Below are 15568 nucleotides of genomic sequence, written 5' to 3'. Positions count from 1 at the left end.
GGGGCAGCTTGACGTAAGCCAATCTTTTGGCTTGCTGTTCATATTCAGATGCATGCTTGACTCCCCCTAGTATCTCACACTGCTCAGTTATCACTTTGACCGGTTTTTCCTAGTCAATGAAAGCAATTACTTCTCAGAATATTGCCCTATCTATGCTGGGGTTACTTCGGGTAACTAACCAGATTTACGCATACAATCCACACCCCTGTACCGCCACCACACTCATTTTGGCAGACGATGGTATGGTGAAAAAGAATACTGGGAAGCGGGGTGTGCACTCTCCAGGCACAGCAGCCTTCTGGCTTATTGTACCTTCCTAGTTCCTTTGTTCAATGCAATAGACTCAATCCTTCTTCTTAGAAGTATCAGGTCATTGACTGTCGAAACATTCCCTAAGTTTTTTCCGTACGTTAGGTTAAATCTCCATTGAGCTGTTGCTTCGCATTAGAAGATATATGAGTGTCTATTTCCTCCTCCTCATTACATAACCTGCAAATGGGATCGTCGCTGTATATATTCATGTTGTGTACATGTTTTCTCAGATCGTCTCAGATCTCAGATCTGCTTTTGACAGTCTTGGTAATGGTTGTTTCATCGTACGTTTACTACATCAAGCACCGCTAGAGTTTATCCACTTCTACTTTGGTTTAGTTTGGATTCATTCTGCGATGGAGGATTCTGTATTTGTTTTTTGTTATCCCTTGTTATGATCTTGTAGATCCTCCTCTGGCGATTCTGTCTGCTTAATCGTTACCCAAATTCCTCCGTGCCCTGGCACCCAAGATATCATCACGTTGAATCTAAGGTCTTGGTTGAGATGAAAAAGTTAGTGTCACGAGCAGTATTCGAACCCACGACCTTCGGTTAACAGCTTCCCGTGACTACTTCTTAAATCGGTGAGAATCGAATCCTGATTACATTTGAAAAATGGCAAAAAGTACAAAAATTCAAAACGATGAGAAAACGAGTTGGTCTAAGTCACGGTAGCTGAAGTGATAGAGCAGCGGCGTATTCAGCCGAAAGTCGTCGGTTCGAATCCCGCTCGTGCCATTGACTTTTTTATCTCAACCAAGACCTAATATAAAAAGAGTAATTAATTAAAATAATTGACATTGTCTATTATAACTACTAAACATAGAAAGGTAAATGTTAAATGAGAACGTGAATGATTAAATTTCATGGGATGGTACTGATGGTTCTGCTAGCAGTGCGTACGCGTGATTTTACTTGATAAAAGGCTATTTTTTTTAACCGTTATTCTACTTATTTCGATCAATCAATCTTGATGTTCGAAAAATGTACGTGTAATACACAAAATGCACCACTCCTAGCAGACGCACCAAAATCGTCCCAAAAATCCTTAAAACCGACTAGCACCAAAACAGTAAATGAAAATACATAATAACAAAAACGAAATTAAGATAATTATTTAAACAGTCTGCACCTTTATGTTATTCTTTGACCAATTTAAAATCTGATTGCGCCATCGCTTCCACTGTATAAAATCTTTTAAAACAGTGCGGAAAAAGTTTATGTTTCCATTTCAAATTTCAAATTTGTATTGCCTCTGAAGTATCTTGACGGTAATTTGTTTTTATAAAGTCGTAAAAATTTAAATCTTCTCAAAAATATTAAATTCGTATTTTTTGGTTTTTCGATAACGTTACTTATTCAAGAGAAATCCAGGCTATCTAAAAAAGACATCCTATATAATTATACACTAAATACAAAATAAAGTGAACCTAATATTGGTCTAGGTCTTGGCTAGGGTTGTTTCATCATAAGTTTACTATATCTAGCACCGCTAGAGTTTATCCACTTCTACTTTTGGTTTGTTTGGATCCATTATGCGATGGAGGATTCTGTATTTGTTTTTTGTTATCCCTTGTTATGGTCTTGTAGATCCTCCTCTGGTGATTCTGTCTGCTTAATCCTTACCCAAAATTTCTCTATGCCCTGGCACCCAAGATATCATCAGGTTGTTGTGTTTCCCCAGGTTTTGGAGATTTTGGATGCATTCATTGACTAATTTTGATATGATTCTTTTACATGCTAATGCTTTAATGGCTGCTTGGCTATCTGATCTTATGAGGATTTTTTTGTCAGTGTAACCTCTTTTAAGATTTTCCTGGGCACAAGCATTGATGGCTACTTCGTAACACGATCTCTCTTCCGGTCTGCATAAATAATATTGTCCTTCCATGCTGCGGTAACACCCGACTATACATCGACAAACACATGAGGTGGAATCCTCTCACACGACTGAAACGTCGAGAAGTCATGACACGACGCATAGCTCTTTCATGACTTCTTGTCAAACGCTCTGACGTCCCTCTCGAAAATAAAAGGCCGCTTTACAACACCATATTTAAGCCGATGTGGGACTTAAGGTCTGGAAGTGAGGATTCAACCAAACGTTCCAATATCCAATCCTTAATCATACGAAAAATTCTTGATGCGTCATTTTATGTATCAAATGAAACTGTACAAAATTGAATATTCTATTCGTCTAAAATGAAATCCGCTCCCGTTATCGAAAATTTCACAAAACCCTCCCAACCACCAGTAAATCAGCATATCCAAAAACTCGCACCCAGACAAATTCCCCCAAAACCTCCTCGACGACTGCAATGACGATGACCGCGACATCTTCGCAAAAGTGATAGTGAAAGTGATACTGGGACAATTAATTAATTAGAAAACAATTTATCACATTGCCCCAACCAATAGATATTTTCTCCGCTATTGTCATTAATTATGTATAGATTTCCAATCTCCTTGTTACATGTTACCGATTTGAAGGTACAGGTTCACTTATTGGGTCTGTCTCCAGTCGCGTTTTTTTTTTTTTTTTTTTTAGTTATTCAAACGCGTTTCAGTGTTGGTGAGTTCCTCACTAAAGATTGCGCAATGCCGAAACGCGTTTCAATAACTAAAAATAAAATTAAAAAAAAAAATAAAATAAAAAAACCGCGACTGGAGACAAACCTGTTCCTGTTCAACATAAATTTATCAACTCGCAGACCAAAGCCATCATCAACTCGAATTGAAGCTAGTTGTAATGTTCTGGAAATTAAAAAACAACCGAATAAAAATATTTTTGAAATTTAAACAAAGCCAGGATATTTAATGAATAACGATCAAGGTACAAGGTAAATAATTTACATAATTTAATTATTTGGTTACATTTTTATATCACTGATCCAGTATTTTGTAAAGTGTTTTAAATATAAACTAAAACCAGTTTGCAAAAATTTATCAACGTACTACAGAGAAATTTACGATATTGACGAGATTTATTTTTGGGAGGGGGAAACGCAATCAATTTTTAATGTCATTATCTTTATTGCTGATTAAATAAAATTTTTATTTGTTTTTGAAATCCCAAAGTATTGGATTAATCTGAGCGGTGCGCGGTGCAAGCGAACGGCTGGTAGGAAGTCAAGGGAAGCAATTTCCATAATTAAACGTCCGCGGAAACGGAAGTGGAATTTTAGTTACAAAGGCTTAGGGCTCCAATTTCCCAGAGCAAAAAAAAAAAGAAAAGTAAAGAAAACTTACGCATGCCTGATTAAAAAGCAACAATTTTTCATCTTATTTCATCTGCTTATTCTGCTTATTGTCTTTTTATTCAGAAAAGAAACGGTAAAGCGCCAAGTTTAAAGAACATCGATATGGAAAGATACGACGGGGTTTGTACGGGGGTGTGGAATAAATAAATAAAGCATTACATCCCAAGGAGGAGGGAGCGGGTCGGAGGGAGTACAATAACTTTAAACCTTGCCAAAAATCTCCTGGTTCCCGATATATCTGTGCCCCACTTGGCTCCAAGAACCGAAGACTTAATCGATGTGCATTGGACATTGAATAGAACCGAGAATACGCGTGAGACAGTACCGAGACCTGAGGTAATAAAAGTTATTCCTGGGGATAATTTTACTACCTCTGGGAAAACTTTTAGGAAGACATTAGAATTCACTTTTGCTCTTTTTTTAAAGTACTTTAGATTCAATTTTAATGGACTAACCAATCGTGCAATATAGTAACGAAGATTTACATACTTTAACTAAAATATTTCCACTACAGTTTATAATGTGTTTTGTGCATAGATTTCCTGACTTTTTAAAAAAGTTTTTAAGATTTATCTTCACAACATCTAAGCTTAAATATCATAAGAATCCATGAAATAATAAAGTTGTTCCAAATTTAAAATTATAGTTTTAAAGTAAGTTTTATTGTTTTAAGGTAGACATTGTTTTTAAAAATTTACATGCACTCAATGCTGTATAGGTTTTTCGTAAAATTTAAGTCGTGCTTTTGTCGTTTGTATGTTTAAGTGTTTTTAAACACGCTAAAATATGCTTGCCTCGTGAACCCTCTGACAATTTGGTCAGAACATTTAACAAAAATAATTGATCAAGTGTTCTCTGTCCAATTTAAAAATAAAAAACAACAACAGCATCTTAAATCTATACTTTTTGGCAAACGAACAATGGATTGAGAAAACGTCTTCAAAATGAATATTTTTTTTGTTTAAAAATATGTGATGCTGTCGACTCCCGAGGGAGTCGGTCCTTGGCTCGAAATCTCACTCACCCCGTCGTCTTCCTTTTCGATGGATGAAAATGGATCCAAGTGGAGCCGGGTCGACTCGAGTCGTGATGTTGCACAACCGAACACTGAGCACGTACTGAAGACTGAACGGAAACCCTCCCACGTTCTGCCGGCCGCCCCCACCGCTTTCAACCCCTGCTTTTATCATGGTAATTATGGGGAGTCGAAGACGTCCTTCAAGCTATCCGGTCATCGAGATATATTTCACGGGAAGATGGAAAAAGGTAGAAATGTAATGTTTTTAGCAACATTTTCACTGAAATTGGTCTTTTCCGATAATTATGATCTGCGTCTCTTCGCTGTGTTGGTCTGTCAGTATTGTTTTAACTTCTCGCCATCTTCATTCGTAAGTATGTGATCGGAAACGGGTAAACCATAATATCAGAAAAAAATACTACTCATTAACTACTATTTTTTACAAAACAATGATATGAAAAAAAAACTTTTACAAAATTTCAAATATTAACATCGTATAAAAAGAAGTTCTTTAAAAGAAAGTAATTTAAATTTTTTGACAGTATTGTTTATTTTGATGTGTTAAGTTAAAAATAAATAAGAAAAAGGCTAAAATAAGGCAGACAAATCTTATTAAAAAAGCTCTTTAACAAAACCTAGGACTTCAACGGCTCACATATAAATCTAAAGAGTTTACTACATATATTTTTACTCCGAGATTTCTTCCTGAGGATCTACGGTGTGAAGAATCAGTAGTTGGGTCGTTTCCAAACGTTTTGGTCTGTATTTCCCTTGCAGTTTTGGTCTGTCAAACACGTTTAGGATTCTCGCCGCCATCAGAGATGGGTCGGTGAATTCCGTTAGTCCCTTTTATAAGTCGTGTGGTAGTGTGTCGGGATGGTATTTATTTTTCCACGTAAACAAGAGAAACGGAGAAAGGTTAAGGAAGAGAGAGAGAGAGAGAGAGAGAGAGAGAGAGAGAGAGTGAGAGAGAGAATGAGTGAAAGAGAGGGAAAAGGAGAGAGTTAGTGAACTTACGGATATGAGTATATTTGTGTTGGAAAGAGAAAATAGAGAAGAATAAGTAAAATAATAATGGTAAGATAAAAATGAGAGAGAGAGAGAGAGAGAGAGAGAGAGAGAGAGAATATGAGGTGAGTCATCAAGCGAGAGTGCGTATGTGAATTTGGTGAGTGTGAGAAAGGTAAAAAGAAAGTGAGAGTGAAAAAGAGAGAAAGAGAAAGAAATTTTGTGTGCCTGAGAAAAAGAAAGTAAGATAGAGAAGGAGTAGAGAAGGAGAGAGAAAGAGAGTGAGAGAGAGAGAGTGAGAGAGAGTTACAGTCAGCGTTCAGATATGAGTATATTTGTGTTGGAAAGAGAAAAGAAAATATGAAAAGAGAGAGAGAGAGAGAGTGAGTGAGATGGAACGAAAAATAGAGAACAATAAGTAAAATAATATTGGTGAGATAAAAATGAGAGAGAGAGAGAAGATGAGGTGAGTGAGAGAGAGAGAGCGATAGAGCAAGCGAGAGTGCGTATGTGAGTTTGGTGAGTGTGAGACAGGTAAAGGAAAAAAGAAAGTAAAAGTGAAAAAGAGAAAAAGATAGAGAAAAGCAGAAAAAATTTTTGTGTGCCTGAGAAAAGAACGTAAGAGAGAGAAAGAATAGAGAAGGAGAGAGAGAGTAAATGAAGTTTGGTGAGTTTGTAAAAGATAAAGGAAAAACAAAAGTGAAAGTGAAAGAGAGAAAAAGGAAGGAAGAAACAGAAAGAAATTTTGTGTGGCTGAGAAAAAGAGAGTAAGAGGGAGAAAAACGGATGAAGATGTAGAGAGGAAGAGAAAGTGTAAGCGAGGGTGAGGAGAGTGTGCGGATATGGAATCATAGGTTTGTAAATGTAAGAAAGAGAAAGGAAAAAAGAAAGGGAGAGAGCGTGTGTTTTGTGAGAAGAAGAAAGGAAAAGGGAAATGGAGAGGAAGAGATATTTCGAATTAAAGTGAGAAAGCACGCGGATTTGAGAGAGAGTGTGTTAATAAGTGTTTGTATTCCTGAGAAGGAGAAAAGAAGTGTGGAAAAAAGAGAGAGGGAAAAGAAGAGAAAGAAAGCGAATATAAAGTGGGAGAAATATTATTACAATTAGAAAGAAAGTAAGAGAAGATAAAGGGGGAATGAAAATAAAGGGAGAAAGAAATATTATATGCACATGACGCATTTAAAGATACATTATATCTTTTTTATATATATAATTAAAAAATCAAAATAGCCACCACTAAAATATGAAGTGAATAGCCAAGCACATCTAGTTCAACCTGGGAAACAGAAAATCTTTAAAATTAGCGTTGCAATCATCATCTTTTTTCGTAAACGGGATTACAAAGTCTAATGAAACAGATTAAGAGAGATCGTTGATAGAGATCATATTAAATTCTTAATGAACTTAAAACATTTACCATTGTTTTCTTTTTATAAATTCCACCGAACATCGACTAAACTTTAATTAAATATATAAACAATTATATGGTCCTTAGACACAAACGACGGAGCGGAGAAAGAAAAAAACACACATTAAACTCAACGTACGGTTATACCATTACTCACGACAGCTGTGCTGCACACAAGGGTATAACTTTTCCCTATAATTCAACTACGCTTCTATTTATCATTCGTCCGAATTTTTTTCAAGTAATAGTCAAGAAGAATAGTAATACTACCAGACCCATTAAGATGTTATTACGAATATAAATTTTGAAATTAGTATAATATATAATTTAATATGTGGTGTTTAGTGACCGTTACTTAATGATTATTTGGAGGTCGTGAGATGCGGTCTGGTGTGACGTAGGTTTTAGAAAAACATTTTCTTTAACGTGCCAACGTTTCGGTCTTTATTGAGATCATCTTCAGGGCCTGGGATTTATAACCATTGTTTAAATTTTACAAATACATTTATGAACAAATACATGCATTTGTAAAATTTAAACAATGTTTATAAATCCGAGGCCCTGAAGATGATCTCAATAAAGACCGAAACGTGGAACGATAAAAAAATATTTTTTATAAAACCTACGTCATACCAGACCACATCTCACGACCTCCATTCTAAAAAACGACCTCCAAATAATATAATTTTTTTAATGGCATGAGACAAAGCTAAGGGTTTATTTTCTCGAATCTATCTCCATGTTGACCTACAACAGTTTAACTCCAATGATTTATTTTGAGGAATCATAATTAATAGTTTTTTAAACAGATGGTTTCTACTCACATTAAGACTTACTTAAAATCAGCCATTAAACAAGAACTCTTAAAATTTATTATAAATTACGACTTTCATGGTCAAAAATCAACAAATCAATCTGGTTCAATTCCCAATTTTGAAATTAAATCTAACGCCAACATTCGTTCTTGCTAAATTATTTATTGAGAACTGTTCAACTCTCCTACATAGTAAATGCCAAAAAACTGTATTATATAAAAAAATTAAAAACCTGAATTATGGTACCCTTAAAAATAAAAATACTCCTAAACGAACTAAAACCTCCAATTGAATTCTACCCAAGGGTTGGTTATAAACTTAACAAACATGGACCTAAATAAAAAGAAAACAATTTATTAAACAAAGGTTTAAAATTTGCCCCAAATACAGAATTAAATACAAAAAAATTACTATCCCTTGGTTCATCGGTACATTTTTGTAACCTAAATGCAAATATAAAATTTAAATATGATGAAGTAATTAAAAAGAACACGGTAAATCTAATCGTCAGAAAATTAAATATACACGTACAAACTTAATGTGAGTAGGAACTATCTATTTAAATAGATTGAACAACACACTCACTCCACCATTCATCTTTTCCGTAATTAATGTTTCTAAATATTTAAAGTAATAAAATGTCGGATCAAATAACCACTAGACACATCACCATTTATACAATATAAATCATAAGATCCATAAATTGATCACTTAAATAAATAGAATCAACAGAACACAAATATTAAAAAATTATTTAGATTTTGAAGAAGAAAGTGCATTTATATTATTAATAAACGGACTTTTGTAATAACTCAGTTCTCCTTAGCTCTCCTTTTCTCTTTCTATTTTTATTCTTTCTCCTAAATCAGCTGACTGAACCAAAAGCGCTTGTAAATTACAGATGGGACATCAAACTGAAACCTGACAAAACGGGATAAGAATAAACTTTGAAAGACCCTTCCAATGGTCATAGATAATGATCATCTAAATAGAAGAAAGATGGCCATAAGTTTCAGGTCCATGCAATCACTCCGTGCACGGGACGGAATAAATAAAAATATGAAAGTTACACAGATTTACATATTCCTAGACAGTCAGACCCTCAGGGAACTATAAAGCCGCTAAATGCTTCTACTTTCAACTCTAGACTTTTCTCGGAGTGCCTAAACTGCCAAATGGCTTTAGGAAAACACGACAATATTACATTAAAGTGGATTCCAGGACATGAAGAAGGATATGAACGAGCTGACCAACTACCCAAAAAAGGGCCGCCCTCTCAACCAAGGGGACAAAATCACAATTGGGTGTGCTTAAGTTGGAAATGGAAAAATGCCTTGGGAATGGAAAACTTAAGCACTGGGTATACTAGAAATAAGGCAAGTAAAGAGATTTCTTTATTCGTAAAAAAAAACTAAGAAACTCCTCTCTCTCTCTCTCTCTCTCTCTCTCTATCNTCTCACCAATATCTAATATTTTTTATTTTTCTTAATTCTGCTGTTTCTCCCTCTCACTCACTTGCTGACCCTCTTTCTTCTTTTAATCTCAGCAAATCGTTTTTATTTATTTACATTCTTGCTCCCTCCCACTCTCTCTCTCTCTCTCTCTCTCTCTCTCTCTGTGTGTGTGTCTCGCTCTCTCTCTCTCTCTCTCTCTCTCTCTCTCTCTCTCTCTCTCTCTTTTTCTCTCTCTCTTTCTCTCTATTTGTCTTTCTCACTCTTTTGTGTTATTTTTGATTTTTATTTGGATCTGTATTATAGACTAAGGAACTTCTCTCACTCTCTCTCTCTCCTCTCTCTCTCTCTCTCTCTCTCCCTCTCACTTACTCTCTCTCTTTCTCTCTCTCTCATTTTCTCTCTCTCTCCTTTTATCTCTCTCTCTCTTTCCTCTCTCTCTCTCTCTCTTTCTCTCCCCCTCTCTCTCCCCCCCTTTCTCTCCCTCTCTCTCTTTCTTTCTCTCTCTCTTTCTCTCTCTCTCTTTCCTCTCTCTCACTCTCTCTCTTTCCTCTCTCTCACTCTCTCTCTCTCTCTCAGCAGGCAGGATTTGAGGAAAATCGCAGACCTCTATACCGGCCACTGCCGTCTGAACTATCGTCGAAAGGTTTAAAGAAGACGGGCAAAGCAGAGAAGGAAAACATGCTGACTCTGAGACATCGGCACACATCCTTTGTGAATGTGAAGCATAACCCGTTTACGACACTGCCACTTCTGTAAGGCAATTCTCACACCTAAAGAAATGAGTGAATAGTCAGCGAAGATAGTGGCTTAATCTTATGGGGAAAAGTGCAGTTTCCATGATATGGTTATAATTTATAGGGGTTCCACAATATATCTATTTTTTAATTCTTAATTAACCCCCAAACAAACAAAAAATAAAAACCACTACAAAAATATTATTTGTCATTCAGTCCAATAAATAAAACTACAACCGAAGTTTGTTGTGAGTAAATTTAAGTATCTGGCCTTCCAAAAAGTCTCGTCAATTTTTTAAAATTAAACTTGTTTATTTGGGTTTCGGTGATTTTTTTTCGGTTTGTAATACGGCTTTTTATAGGATAAACACTAATGGTTCCTATTGACAAATACAGTCTTGGGTAAACGTTTACATTTTTAAAGAAATTTTTGTAAGTGTCGAGTATCAAATTGATTCTATTTTTGAGTACAATGGCGGTTTAAAATCGGCTGAGGCTGTTCGAAAAATACCTCGATAATTCTTTGTTCAGAAAGTTAAACTCTTTCGATGGTGACGATACGCTCGAGAATGGGGTCTTTTCAGCTAGAGCGAAGATTATCGATGAGCAGCCGCTGAGAGGTTTAATTGAATCGGATCCCCGCTGAGATACCTATCCCAATCCGATATCTCTGAATAAACCGGCTGGATTTATTTTTATTGAATGGAAAAAGTGAAAAAGGAAAAGTGAAAAAGGCGGGTGACACAATTTAACTAACGCCTATAAATTGTGAGATTTCTCCATGTGATCTGTGAGGTGATAAACTCGTAATTTGGTCGTTACCGATCTTTTAGTCTGCCTGTTATCGCTTTGAGCTGTTATCGATGACAGTCAAAAATGACACGCGCCTCCAATGAAAGGGTCACCTTATAAAAGAAACGACAAGATGGGAATCACCTAGACCAATGAAGATGGCAAGAAGTCCAAATGCGTCTAGCATACAAAACCAGCGAGGATACGGTGACCAAAATAATGAATAACGTTATAACTAATAAATCCATTACATTTCGTGGTCCGATTGACCAATTAACTTTTTTCAATTAATTAACATTTATGAAAGTTATTGGTTGAGATAAAAAAGTCAGTGTCACGAGCAGGATTCGAACTCACGAACTCGGCTAAAAACGCCGCTGCTCTACCACTTGAGCTATCGTGACACTGACTTTTTTATTTCAACCAATACCTTTCATAAATATTAATTAAGTTATAACTAATGCATAACCTTGTCCGTTTGTTTTCACCTATGTGTTATTTCCCAACTAAAAATAGGTATTTTAGTACACAAAAGAAACCGGTCCTTTACAATCACTTTACGGCCATATCAATACAGAACATAGTGCAATTCATAATCCTGATCTTTATTTAAAAAACAGCCGAAGATATTGTACACTATAGCCTATTTAATACAATTAATTGTAAACCTCATCAACAACGAACATTGACAACATGAATATTTTGAATTAAACGCAAATAAACACTTTGCGATTAAAATGCCCTGAAACAAAGAAATTGGAAAACTACTGGGACAATACATAGACAAAACTAAACCACTAGAAAAAACGGTAAGGTCATTAGGCAACGACGGGAAATCAAACACCGCGACTCCTCCTCAGAAAACAACCACAAACTCTCAACAATACACGAAAGTTAAGAATGGACTCTATTACGAAAAACGAGCTTTCTTTAAAACGTTGAAATATTCAAAGACGACATATTCAATACGAAAAAATTAATACAGATCGAAATAAAAATAAAAAACTAAACACAAGAGTGACAAAGAGAAATAGGGAGAAAGCAAGAATGAAGAGAAATAAAAATGACTGGTGAGATTAAAAAGAGAAAGGGGGTGAGTAAGTGAGAGAGAGTGAGAGTAAGCAGAATAAGAAAAAGGGAAATAAAAAATATTAGATATTGGTGAGATAAAAAGGAGATTAGATAGCCAAACTGACAGAGAGAGAGAGAGAGAGAGAGAGAGAGAGAGAGAGAGAGAGAGAGAGAGAGAGAGAGAGAAGAAAAAGTAACGAAAAGAACTCATAATTATTGGTGAAATAAAAATGAGAGAGAGTATTAGTGAATAGTGAAAGAGAGAGAGTTACAGTGAGTATACGGATATGAGGATGTTTGTGTTGGAAAGAGATAAGAAAACATGAATAGAAAGATAGTGAGTGAAAGGGAGAGAGAAATAGAGAAGAATAAGTTAAAAAAATTAGAGAGAAAGACGATGAGGTGAGTGAGAGAGCAAGCGAGAGTGCGTTTGTGAGTGAGAAAGGTAAAGGAAAAAGAAAGTAAGAGTGAAAAAGAGAAAAAGAAAGAGAGAAAGAGAAAGAAATTTTGTGCGCCTGAGAAAAAGCAAGTAAGAGAGAGAAGAGATAGAGAAGGAGGGGGAGAGAGACAAAGAGAGAGAGGTTGAGTTGAGTGAGAGAAAAAGAAATAGGGTAAGCGAGAGTGCACGTTGTGAGTTTGGTGAGTGTGAGAAAGGTAAAGGAAAAAATGAGAGAGAGTATTAGTGAGCTAGTGAGAGAGAGAGAGAGAGAGAGAGAGAGAGAGAGTATTAGTGAGCGAAAAAGAAATAGGGTAAGCGAGAGTGCACGTTGTGAGTTTGGTGAGTGTGAGAGAGAGAGAGAGAGAGAGAGAGAGAGGGTATTAGTGAGCTAGTGAGAGAGAGAGAGAGAGAGAGAGAGAGAGAGTGAGAGAGAGAGAGAGAGAGAGAAACAATTTTAAATAATATGTAATTTAAAGACAATGTAGTTGAAATAATATTTACTTAAGGCATACAGAGAATCCCCCTATCCTATTTAGTTAAATATGTAAATATTCACCCTTTAATTTAAGGCTTAATACAATTTTAATCATAAATCCAATGATTGCTGACTGAGACCAGCATTGTAAAAGACAAAGTAAATCTTGAAAATATATCTTACACCAAAAGACTTTTGAAGGATATAAATCTCAGGAGATTACAGCTTATTGAAAATACCGAAGCTGTCAGCTGAACTAATGATTAAAACCGAAAAAAGACCTATTCACTCAGTATCGAAATTCCTAATATTCTTTTCAGTATCCTCTTTTGATGTGGAAGAAGGATAAAGGAGTGGTGAGTTTCTTTGAAGGAAACATTCTCAAACAACACAAAAGAAATTGATTCTTCTTAATTGAAATACTTTTCATTTTAAGATGAAATAAATCTTAAATTTAAATTAGTAATTGACATACTTGCAGTCTAAACAATGGAGTTTTATTCCAATTTTATACAGAAAATTTTCTATTATTTCAATTATTTATTGAAATTACTAATTAACAATAAATAGTCATGATGACTTTTTTAATTACTTTTTGGTTTTGTCTTACTCTTTTATGAATTAAGTAAAAATAATCAACAGTAACATGGGTAAAATTCACTTTGTGGTGTGAGTGTGTATTAAATTTAAATTTATTTAATGTATTTATAACTAATTTGAAAGTTTAAAAAATCACTCCAATTAACTAGAATTTTGATGTATTAAGCAAAAAAAAAAAATATATAGAAAAAAATAACATTACTACACACAGCATCAGAACCACCTTTTTCATGGGATACTTAGTAGTTATTATGTTAACACCAACTTTTAAATTGTTCAAGTTTAATCTTTATCTAACTTCTGTCTACTCTTGTTAGAGTTTTTTTTATGGTAGTTTTATTGTTTGAAAGTATAGTACAAAACACTTTGTACTTTTACATGTTATCACATCTTATATTTTTTACATTGATGGATTGTTTCACATCATCTAAATGTTAAAACTTTGGATATTAACCTAATTTTTCTTGGGACCAAAAATGGGGACACCAGCTTTGGTCTACTACAGCATTTATGATGACTTTTCTATACATACCAATGCCATCATGACCAGTAGGTGCCTCCACAATTCTATCTTCTAATCCAAATTCAATCCAAGCAATCGCCATTGTCCAGGAATACCTTGAGTTTATCAAAGACTTGTACAAAAAATGGACAGGCCTGAACGAGGAAAAATTTATCCAATTTTAATTGAAAACCAATCTTTCTCCTTTAAGGATACAACCGACACTCATCAGATACTCAAGACTATATCTAGCCAGCAGATTGGTGTGGAATCTCCGCACAAGGCTTAACAGACAACTTACTGCTTTTAGAACCAAAAGTCGTTTTGACTATTGTAATTTTGAACATATAGAGTGGAATTTGGAGTTCTGAATCATCCAATATACAGTGTATCCACTCAATGAAAAGTCATGAGACAAATTGATTTTAAGTTTTAATTTTTGATTTAAAAAAAATATAGTATGTAGACATTGATGGAATAAACTGTGATGGTCCCATCGCGGAAAATGTAAGGGACCACTACAAAGGGTAAGGTTCGAGGGGAAGCTATGGTACAGTGCATCCGGCTATAGACCCTTTAAGCCGGGAACACACTTACCCGATGCAACACTATGCGACGCAACCCGACGCAAATCAAAAATCCCATTTTCCATAAGATTGCATACCCTCGTGCACATCTGCTCGATGCCATGCAATGCTACCCTACTCTATGCTCTGCGATCCCCAATGTCCAGATTTTTATCGGGTAGCATCAAGTACAGTCGAAGGCAAAAAACCAGACACTCATTTTTTTATTCAAAAATTAACCAAGATTGAAAATTCATTAGTTTTTTTTTTTAAATTAATTTTAATGGTTTGATAGGTAATTAATCAAAACACCGGAATACCATTTTTTGATATAATGAATTTAACTAACAATTTATTATACGGTTTTACTCATAAAATTTAACTAACAATTTATTTCATGGTTTTGCTCATAAAATTTAACTAAGAATTTATTTCTTGGTTTTGCTCATAAAATTTAACTAACAATTTATTTCATGGTTTTGCTCATAAAATTACACCATTTTCGTTGAGTAGCGTCAGAATAGGACACTCATAGTTTTTGTAGTTTATTTCAAACTAAGTAGATGTAATTTTGTCATTATACTAATTACAATATTCCGATTTTAATGTAAACAAAATTAACCGAGATCAAAAATTCATAAGTTTTTATAAAAAATACTTAATTATGATGGTTAGGCAGAAAATTTATCAAAACACCTGAATAACTTTATTTAAAACAATTAAATTTAATTAACAATTTATTACATGGTTATGTTCGTAAAATGTAACTAACAATTTATTACGTGGTTTTGCTCAAAAAAAATTTTTTTTTTTAATTGAAATGTTTTTATTAAAACTGGTCTTATTAGACTTACATTTCACTATTCACAATTCACTTTTAACTACACAAGTTCATATGGCTTTGTTCTTTTTAATCTTCTGACCATGTTTCGGTTATGTAAGAGTTTGGTCGCTTCCACATTCTCGTGCTGGCTGAGGCGAGCCTGGTGTTTGGCGGCAAATCGTTGTATTTCCGCCGTGACTTCAGGGATCTTAAGATCCCTATGTAAGTCCTTATTCCTTATGTACCAAGGTGCATTGACCATGTTACGTAAGATTTTATTTTGGAGTGTTT

The sequence above is a fragment of the Cimex lectularius genome, unplaced genomic scaffold (genome assembly GCF_000648675.2).
Source record: "Cimex lectularius strain Harlan isolate CLEC.00 unplaced genomic scaffold, Clec_2.1 scaffold116, whole genome shotgun sequence".
NCBI lineage: Eukaryota > Metazoa > Arthropoda > Insecta > Hemiptera > Cimicidae > Cimex > Cimex lectularius.
This window is presented reverse-complemented; position numbering follows the sequence as displayed.